Below are 9,762 nucleotides of genomic sequence, written 5' to 3'. Positions count from 1 at the left end.
ATGGCAAGCATCAGTCCTCAAACAGGTCTGCATGCAAATGAGGTGCACTTGGACGGTCCACAAGCAAATGAGGTGCACTTGGATGCCTGGCGGAGGTGTCCAATGAGCATGGCGGCTGCCTGCCACCGAGCACCAATCATCACAAAGGTCAAGCAATTAAAAAAACTCAGGCAAGACAATAGGCCAGGGAACATCCGGGAATGGGAAGCTTAAAGACAGCAGACGGCGCAGGCCATGGGCTGAGGGACGTGCAGACTCCCACACTCTTCCTTTAGCATATGTACCCCTACTTCACCCCCTCCCATTACTATATTACCTATAGCACAACCCTTTCCTGTGATGTATGTCTTCACCTGTAACTAGGGGGCTTGCACGTCCCCAGAGAATATATAAGCCTTGGTTAGCAATCAATCAATCTCTCTCTCTCTCCACGTAGACCACCAAGTGGGGCTGAGATGAGCATGCTATTATGAAATGTGTCTGACGCCATTATTTCACTCTTTCTCCTATCTCTTGACTTTACTTTAATCTTTACTTATTATCACTGTACAATTGCGCCTACTGGACCTGTGATGATGTGTTAGGGGCTGGATTCCCTGACAGGCCATGTCCACACAGAGGCCTCATTGGCTCTATCCTGATTGACAGGCTAGACTCCACCTCCACCCCTACCCATAAATTGACCAGATTATGTAACTACCATAGTTCCCTAACACACCCTATAATCGTGAATACTGTCTGGGAGTCCTGTGTCATTTCTGCAGGGCGTATTGAAGGCAGCAGGGTGGGAGAGTGCAGTGGGAGGGTAGTGGGTGTGAGAAGGATGGAGCACAAAGGCGTGTCCAACCTCTACCTGTGGCACTTGGCTTTGCACTGTGAGCCCTCCTCCCTCCTTACCGCAGCCCCGGAGGTCAGACATTGGTCAGAAAGGCTTCCAAGCCATTGCCTCACTACTCTGGTTCCTTTCCAGAACGTACCAGTCTTTGGTCCTTTACAAAGGCGTTCTGGACATGGAACTGTTTTGAGTTATAAATGGCCAAGACATTCCCTCAGTTGTTAAGGTTTCAGATGTAGTTTGGTTATTAGATTTTTATTGGATGTGTGATTTCTGAAGCAGGTTGCTTTTCTTTTTCTTTTTGTAAATTCTTTCGATGAACAGAAGTTTTTAATTGCTTGAAGTCCCATTTGCTTATTTAATCTTTTGCTGTTTGTGTTTTACGATTATATTAGAGCATCCATTGGCAAAAGCGAGGCCTGGCAGCCCTCTGTCTGCATTTCCCCTTGCATTTTCTTCTAAGAATTTAATGGCTTTAGTTTGCGCACATAGGTCCTTAATTCCTTTTAAATCTGTTTTTGTGTACGGTGTGAGGCATGGGTCCTGTTTCTGGTTTGGGTTTTTTTTTTTTGCACACGGAAAGCCAATTTTTCCAATGCTATTTACTGAAGAGATACTTTTCCTCCGCCAAATAGACTTAACATCCTTATCAAAAGTCAGTTGACTGTAGATGTGTGGGTTCATTTCTGGACTCTCGATTCTATTCTGTTCATTGGTCTATGATTAAAATATAATATAATTTAAAGTTAAAAAAAAGAGTGTTGGATTTTATTAAATGTTCTGTTTGTTTTTTTCCTGCATGGTGGTGCTTGGATTTTCGTCAACTTCATGGTAGCTGGGTGGAGGTAAGGGCGGAGCATAACCAGTCAGTCAGCAGGTAGCCTCGCGAGGCTTCTTGGTGAGTGCAGACGTTTTATAAGAGAGACTCTGGCACCCTTTCTCTGGTCCCTCAACCTCCCATCTTGGTGGGATTCAGTGTCCACCTCCAAGGGTGGCCCCAAGAGGGCAGCTGACCGGAGGTGCCAACCTGGGAGCTTTGGGCTCCCTGCTATGTCCCCCACCAACCCGGGACCTACACTCTGTGTCCACCAACCCAGGACCTACACTTCGTGCCCACCAACCCGGGACCTGCACTCTGTGCCCACCAACCCAGGACCTACACTTCGTGCCCACCAACCCGGGACCTGCACTCTGTGCCCACCAACCCGGGACCTGCACTCTGTGCCCACCGGCCTGGGAGCTCCTGCTTTTACTTCAACCTTCCCCATCACTGGCCTGCAGCTCAGGGAGTCTGTGGAGGGTCCCCGCTAGCATTGGGCCGGTGGCCTTGATTTGGAGTGAAATGTGATGCCTTCTTGGTATCAAGTTCTATCTTATACATAGATGAGTGTCACTAATTATTTTTTGGGGAAGGGGGCTGGTCCCTAGACAACCCAGCCCAACACATGCCTACATAGAGCTGACCCGGCTTTCTTTTTGCCTTTTGTTCTATACACGTGATGCCGTACACGGATTGATTTTCTTCTGCTGAACCATCCCTGCCTTCCTGGAGTAAATCTCACTTGGTCGAGATGTATGACTCTGAGTATATGATTGGATTCTTTCCACTACTGTGTTGTGACGATTTTTGCAACTGTATTCACGGAGATACCGGCCTGTAGTTTCTTGTGGTGCTTTGTCAGATTGGGTATCAGTGTTGTTTGTCCCATAGAATGAATTAGCACACCTCCTTTTGTTTTCTCTCTTTGGAAGAGTTTAAACAGATGGTTGCAAATTTTTCTCTAGCTGTTTGGTGGAATTGCCCAGTAAAGCCATCTGGCCCAGGATTTTTTACCCCTCCTCTCTGTGTCCTTGGGTTTAAGGTGTGTCTGTTGTGAAATGAATATAGCTGGATCATATTTTGAATGAAGGCAAGTCAAAAAGTATTGCTAGCACGATCTCAGTTCGTACGTACATAGATTTATTCCAAACAAAATATGTTAAGGTTTTGGGTGACAAATTCAATGTCTTTGCTTGCTAAGGATCTATTAAGACTGTTTATTTCTTCTTGAGTCAGTTTGAATAGATCATGTCCTTCTAAGAATTTATCTATTTCATCTAGTGTGTCCAGTTTGCTGTTGTAAACTTGTTCATAATATATTCTACTATCATTCTCTTTATTTCTATCAATCAGTTGTAAGATTCCTTCTTTAATTTCTTATTTTGGTTACCTGTATAGACTCGAGTATAAGCTGACCTGAATATCAGCTGAGGCATCTAATTTTACCACAAAAACGGAATTAAAAATGTGCTGAAAAACTTGGCTTATACATGAGTGCATACGGTATTTGCATCTTTCCCCTTTGTTTCTTTGTCAGTCTAGCTAAAGGCTTGTCAACTTTATTGATCGTTTTCAAGAACCAACTTTGGATTTTACTGATTCCCTCTGTTGTTTTTTTCTATTCTCATTTTCGTTTATTTCTGCTCTAAAATTTCCTTCTGATCAATTTAGGCTTAGTTTGCGCTTCTCTCTCCAGGTCCAACAGTCCACTGTCGAAAGTCCCGTATCAGAGTCTCCGTGGTTGGAGTGCCAGCTCTTCCCATCGGTTCTATCCATGTCCCAAGGTTGGCTGCATATGTATTATGACCGCTGAATCTTATTAGTTATCACTTTATCATTATCACAACATATTGTCCAGCTTTCTCTCTCTTAACTTATTTTGTCTTTTTTTTTTTCCAGGGGAGAGCGCGAACGCAGTGCCCCACTACCACAAATTATGCAGTCGAGTTCCCCACATTTGGGGAAATGGCAGGGGTCAGCACCTCCGGAGTGCAATGGATAAGCCTCGCCCCGGGAAAACCACCTTCGTCATCACGGCATCTCCCCTGCCAGGTAAGTACGACTTATTTTGTCTCCAAGTCTACTTTGTCTGATATTAATGTTGCCACCCAGCTCTCTTTGGTGATTGTCCACAGGATTACCTCCCCCACCCCTTCACCCTATCTCCCATCCCTTCACTTGTAACCCGTCTGTGTCTTGGTTTAAAGCGTGACTCTTGTGAACAGCCTATAGTTTGATCATAGTTTGTATGAGAAGTAAAGAAAGTACTGCTGCTAGGACCACAGTTTATGTGTGCATGCGTTTGTTCATGCCTCTGTGTCACCAGAAAGCTGCAGACAAGTTCTCTCAGCAATAAGTTTTTTTTCCTTTCATTAGGATACTTTCAGGGGAAAAAAGGCTATTTTTTTGTGCCTTGATGGTGGGGAGAGGGAATTATTTTGAGACCCGGCCTTATTTTTTTAAAAAAACACACAAAAACTCAACTATATATGCTGCCCCACATAAAGGGACATTGTGCCAAGTCTCTATGCTTTGCAGACACTGGAGCTGCTAAAATGTTTACGTTTCTCTGCCCTCGGGGACTCGGAACACAATGGGGTGAACAGTCACGCGAGACAGGTAATCAGTGTTTCTTTGAAATTTGAAGAGAAGTCTATGTAAGCACGGAGGAGGAAGGGGGGGGGGTGTCGTTTGGAGGAGGCTTCACCAGGGATCTGACGCGGAAGCTGGAGCTAAAAGGTGAGAGGGAGGGGTCCCTCTGGGGTGGGGGGGAGGGCACTGCAAGCTGGCAGAGCCAGGGAAACAAGCTGAAACAAAACAAACTCAGTGCCACCCAATGGAGGCCAACTCACTGTAACCCTGTAGTCCAGGGCACAACTGCCCCCTTTTGTGAGTTTCTGAGCATGTGATTCTTCATGGAAGTAGAAAACCCTGTCTTTCCTGGGGGGTGCTTTCCAACGGCTGACCTTGCCGTTAGCAGCCAATGCCATTCACCGCTACCCCCCCACCCCCTCCCCAGGGTTCCTTGTGAGCTGCCAGTGCACCACAGAGTCATCCATTTCCAGACAGAGGGCCTCAGTGACTCCCACTTGCCGATATTCATGCTCAGGAGCTCTGGTGGAGCTGTTGGGGAGGCATTGGCCTACTAACTTCACGTTGGTGGTTCAAGCCCACCACCCACGCAGACGGAGAAAGAAGACCCTGTCCACTCGGATAACGACGTTGTAGCCTTGGAAACCCTCTGCAGGGTCACCCTGAGTTGGAATGCACGTGGTGGCAGTGGAGAGGCATCCCCGCTCAGAGATAACCCTCTCACGCATGGAATAGTATTGATCTGTGAAATCAGTCGGCGATTGTGGGAAGAGACACGTGATTTCTGATGAGCCCCATTAAAAGATCGTGCTTCTGCCTTGCTCCTTCTTAGAGCATTCACTCTGGAGAAGTCGGGGCACAGCCCCCTGGAGAGTCCCCAAAGGAACCGCTGTCAATAGCCAGCATCCTCCTTTGACCTTGAGGAAACCAGCGCTCATGTCTCGGGCCGAGCTTCAGGTGACTGCAGCCCTGGCTGTATCCTCAGGTCAGCCCCTGTGCGAGAACGTCCCGGTCATCCTGGTCTGGATTTTAAATAAATAAATAAATAGGGCAAAGGGGCCTCTAACAGCTATTTTATGAAAAAACAAACAAAGCAACTTTTAATGATAAATTAGGTGAAGGCTTACAGAGGAGATTGTAGTTTTACATTCAGCAATTCCTGCACATTCTGATTCAACTCATCCATTGAGATCTCCTCACTGCTCCACCACCTATCCCACACCCTCCCGGGTCTCCTGTTCCCATCCTCCCTCCTCCCTAACCCTCTGCACTCGGTCTGGTCTTGACTTCAGGACAAGACAGATCAAAGAAGCAACAACAGAACAAAGCGGAGCAAAACACCAACAAGACCAAATCAGAAAGGCTGTTGTTTACAATCACTGGGTTTTTAAGGAATTATTTATTTACTTTTTATTTAAAACTTTTGTCTTAGTGTTGAAGGGATTTTTACGGCTAGTCGTATATTTGCATGCATACAAAGACCCGGCACATTGTGGGAACGGTAAGAAAATCAGCAAGGCTGGATTGAGAGAATCTAGACGTCCAGCCAAAGGAACCCAGGTGGCTGTGTGGTTACACTTGGGCTATTAACTACGAGGTCAGCCGTTTGAAACCACCAGCAGCCCCTCTGGACAATGACGAGGCTTTCCCACAGGGGCAGTTCCACCCTGTTCTGTAGAGTAACTATGCATTGAAATCGAGTCAATGGCAGTGAATTGGGTTTTGCATGTTGTTTTTTTTAGAAATACAACCAGAATGTTCCTTCAAAGACCAATGGCAAACTTTGTCTCACGTACTTTGGAGATCTTGTTCCTGGTAGAAGACATTGTAGTTGGTAGTAGAAGGTCATCATCGAAAAAGAGGAAACCCCTCAGCAAGATGGATTGACACAGAGGCTGCCGCAGTGGACGCAAACATGACTGTGATTGAGAGGCTGCACACTGGCGCTGTACTCGGTGAGCAGGGCCCGGAGGACCCTACAGACGCCTGGCAACCCTTGTTAGAGCGAGCGGTGCCATCTGCTGGGTGAAGCGTGCTCACGCGTGCCACTCCCTCTCCGTCGCTCCTGCCTGATGGAGCCCAGCCTTTTCTCCCTAGTATGTTTCCAAGGGTCACAGGGAGGCATGTGAGTCAGTTATGTGGAGCGTACATACTATTTACTTAGAGAGCCAAGAGCAAGCTCTGAAAAAGATGTCAAGCCTCTTTTCTGATTTCATTTTCTCCCTTGGTCTCTTCCACCTCTTTGCTATCCAGGGGATCGCCCCTGTGGTGCTGGGATTTGAGGGGAACAGAGAAGACACAACATGCCCGAGGAGGGGAAGAGGAAACGGAGAGAAGGCAAGGACGCAGATCTGAGTGAGACCCTAAAAGGCCAGATCCAGCTAGTTAATCTCTGGCGACCAGAGATTGCTGTTCCTTTCTGGTCTTTAGAGTCTCCAGCGAGGTTAGGAGTTCCTGAACACGGTGTCTGTACCACCACGTGGGAAGAGAGACTAGCTGCTACTACCCACAGCCAGCCTGAGACCTTGGCAGGCCGACCCAACCAGAAAGCATTCCAGAGAAATGGACATTTACCTTTGGAATAGGTGATCATGATAGAATCTTGGGTGCTTCTTTCTTTTTTTTTTAAGGGAGGGTCTTTCTTGGCTAAATACTACCTTTCCCAGAAACCTTTGCTCTCACTTTTACCATAAGACTCGGTGCTTTCTATGATGTCTTCTGCCGGACTTCGAGGCTCCAGAGGGCAGCCTTTGCCCTTGCCCTTCTGGGTCCATTTCAGAGTCCTTGTTTTAAGAAACAGGCCACATGCTGGGTCATCTGGTGAAGGAGGTGTGGACCCCATCCTTCCGGAATCAGCGTCTTGAAAAGGAGATCAGATGGGTGCACGTCTAGGCAGAATCCGGGGGGGATGACTACGCACGCGTCCATTCCAAAGCGGTGGTCCAGCACCTGCTTTGTGCTAGACATGGGTCCACAGAAGCAAAGTCAGCGGTTCCCCTCCGGACTAGCACAGACCAGAGAGCGGCAGAACGGACAAGTCTTGGGGTAGGAAGAGGCCACAGAGACAATGCAGAAGGGGCCCAGGCCAGGCAGAAGCTGCTGGTGAGGAACGTGGGAGGGAGGGGCTCCCAGCAGGAGCGAGCTCTGAGCTGTGTTTAGGAGGAAGCATCCCAGGCTGCGGCGCACGAAGGATGTGCTGGGAAGCCTTCTCTGTAAAGGCACAGAAGTGGAGGTGCGACGCCCTTGGGGAACTTCTACGAGCTGCGGACACACCAGACTTTGGTGGGTCTTTATCTGGAGAGCCTCAGAATGCCACAGAAAGCTTGGCAGATGGAGGCCACCGGCGGGGGTGGGGAAGAAGGCCTTCCTTGGTTTCCAGATGTAAAGCAGGCCCCCGAGAGGTGAGGCCTTCTGAGGCCACTTGCAGAAGTCAAAGGAACCCTGGGGGTGCAGTGGCTTATGACCTGGACTCCTAAACTCAAGGTCAGCAGTTCAAAGCAAGCAGTAGAGGCTTAGTCTCAGATACCCACAGGGGCAGTTCTGCCTTGTCTTGTAGGGTCACTATGAGTCAGCCATGAATTTTTTTTTAATTTTAATTTTTTGGTAAAAGAAGAGACAGAGAGTCCAGCAGACTGGACTGAGCACGTGGAGGGACTTCTGAATCCGGCTGAGCTAGAAGTGGGCATGCTGGGGACGGTGCGGTGTGCTTCGGATTTGCCTACATTATGACCCTTCTCAAATTCTTACCTGATTTCTGGGTGTGGAGAGAGAGGGGGAAGGCTTTGCGTGTGAAGAAGAACAAGGCTTGCTAAGGATTTTTGAACACGTCAGGGATTTTATAGTCTTTAGGCCATTCAGTGCTTACCACAGCCTTATGAGGGTGCCGCTAAAATGCTAACCCCATTGCAGAGCAGGAAAAACCAACCAAGTGAGCCATCCTCCGAGCACGGGCTTCTTCCTTACGTATGCTGGAACAGAGACGATTTCATCCAAACAAGTAACACCATGCGCCCCTTAATCACGTGCTCCCCCACCCCCATCCCGCAGATCACTGTAGATTTATATGTCGTTATAAGAAATCACGAGTCCCTAGGTGGTGCGAGCAATGCTAAACTGAAAGGCCGTAGCCTCGAATCTACCTAGAGGTGCCTCAGCAGAAAGGCCTGACGCTCTGCTTCTGAAGGATCCGTCATTGGGAACCCAGTGGGACGCACTTCTCCTCCAGTCTCTCCGCCATTGGGGTTCTCACCACTTTTTATCCCAGCCCTTCTGATCCGGGGTATCTTGTATTTTTCATTTCTATTTTCTTACTGAGTTGTGATGCTGGGCATCTTTGCCATCGCACTGATTGCAGTTTTTGCTGGGGGTGGGGGTGGGGGAAGCATTTCATTTTAACGAACATAACGATGAACACTCATGCGCTGGTGCCTTTGATTTGGCTGTGGGTCAGCAGACTGGAATTCCTAGTCAGTCAGTCACACCCCAAAGGCTTTGTCTAAGGCTTCCGGGTTCTGTTTGACCAAGTGATTTACGATCTTAAGGGTGCTTGCAAAGCGGAGGAGGGCAGGACCCTTTCACACTGACGACTTTCCTTCCTGCCAGGTTTCCTTGCAGACATACGTTCAAGGGCATGTGAAACATTACCCACTTGTGTTTGTGGAGTCTGTTAAAACGTTTGTTGGGGATGAGATTGTGCCCATCAAAATTAAGTGTGGTACTGAGGTCTTCGTCTCTGACCTGCTGGACAAGATCCGGGGCGTGCAGAAGTTGAGCATCCCCCATAGAAGTAAGTGTCCCTGACACAAGCGAATGGCTCTCACAGGACAATTGCTGTCCCCCATCCCAACCTTGTAGCAACAACATTACCCAGGGGGCCCTGTGGCCAGGCCTGGTGCCATGAGCAGGGCTCCCTATGCCCCTGGGCCAGGGGCCTCTTCCCTTGCCCTGCCCCCCCTGCCCCCTTTCCCCACTTTCCATTTTTTTGGTTTTTTTTTTAATTGTTATTAAACAGATGTGGCTTTTTGTGTTTTCATATTGACTCTGCAGCGTGGGCCTTTGAATGAAGCTAGGACATATGTCTTTGATGTAATATATATATATGTGTGTTATAAATCCTACTGTACCTGTGGTTATAATCCCACTTGGGAACAGGGTTCTGTTACGTTAGGGAGACAACATTAGTGTAGACTATGTTTTATTTATTTATTATAGATCATTTTTGGGGGGGCTCTTACAGCTCTTTTAAAAAAATCATTTTACTGGGGGCTCTTACAGCTCTTATCACAATCCATACATCCATTGTATCAAGTACATTTGTACATATGTAGCCATCATCATTTTCAAAACATTTTCTTTCTACTTGAGCCCTTGGAATCAGCTCCTCTTTTTCCCCTCCCTCCTCCACGCTTCCCCCTTGTGAACCCTTGATAAATGATGAAGTATTATGATTTTCATATCTCACACCATCTGCTGTCTACCTTCACTCACACTTCTGTGGTTCACCCCTCTCAGGGAG

The 9,762-nt window shown here is 47.8% G+C and overlaps 1 non-coding gene across 1 annotated transcript; it reads right to left on the bottom strand.

The window, feature by feature from the left end:
* Window positions 1–3,551: 3,551 nt before the first annotated feature.
* Window positions 3,552–3,715, bottom strand: LOC115870042. Its single transcript, XR_004046511.1, has one exon. It is a non-coding gene; the product is annotated as a U1 spliceosomal RNA (small nuclear RNA).
* Between the last annotated feature and the right edge of the window lie 6,047 nt (window positions 3,716–9,762).

This window comes from Echinops telfairi, unplaced genomic scaffold, assembly GCF_000313985.2.
Source record: "Echinops telfairi isolate 266 unplaced genomic scaffold, ASM31398v2 ScPeMD7_70;HRSCAF=299, whole genome shotgun sequence".
NCBI classification, from domain to species: domain Eukaryota; kingdom Metazoa; phylum Chordata; class Mammalia; order Afrosoricida; family Tenrecidae; genus Echinops; species Echinops telfairi.
Note: the sequence above shows the minus strand (reverse complement) of the source record. Positions and strands in the feature narration are given on the sequence as shown.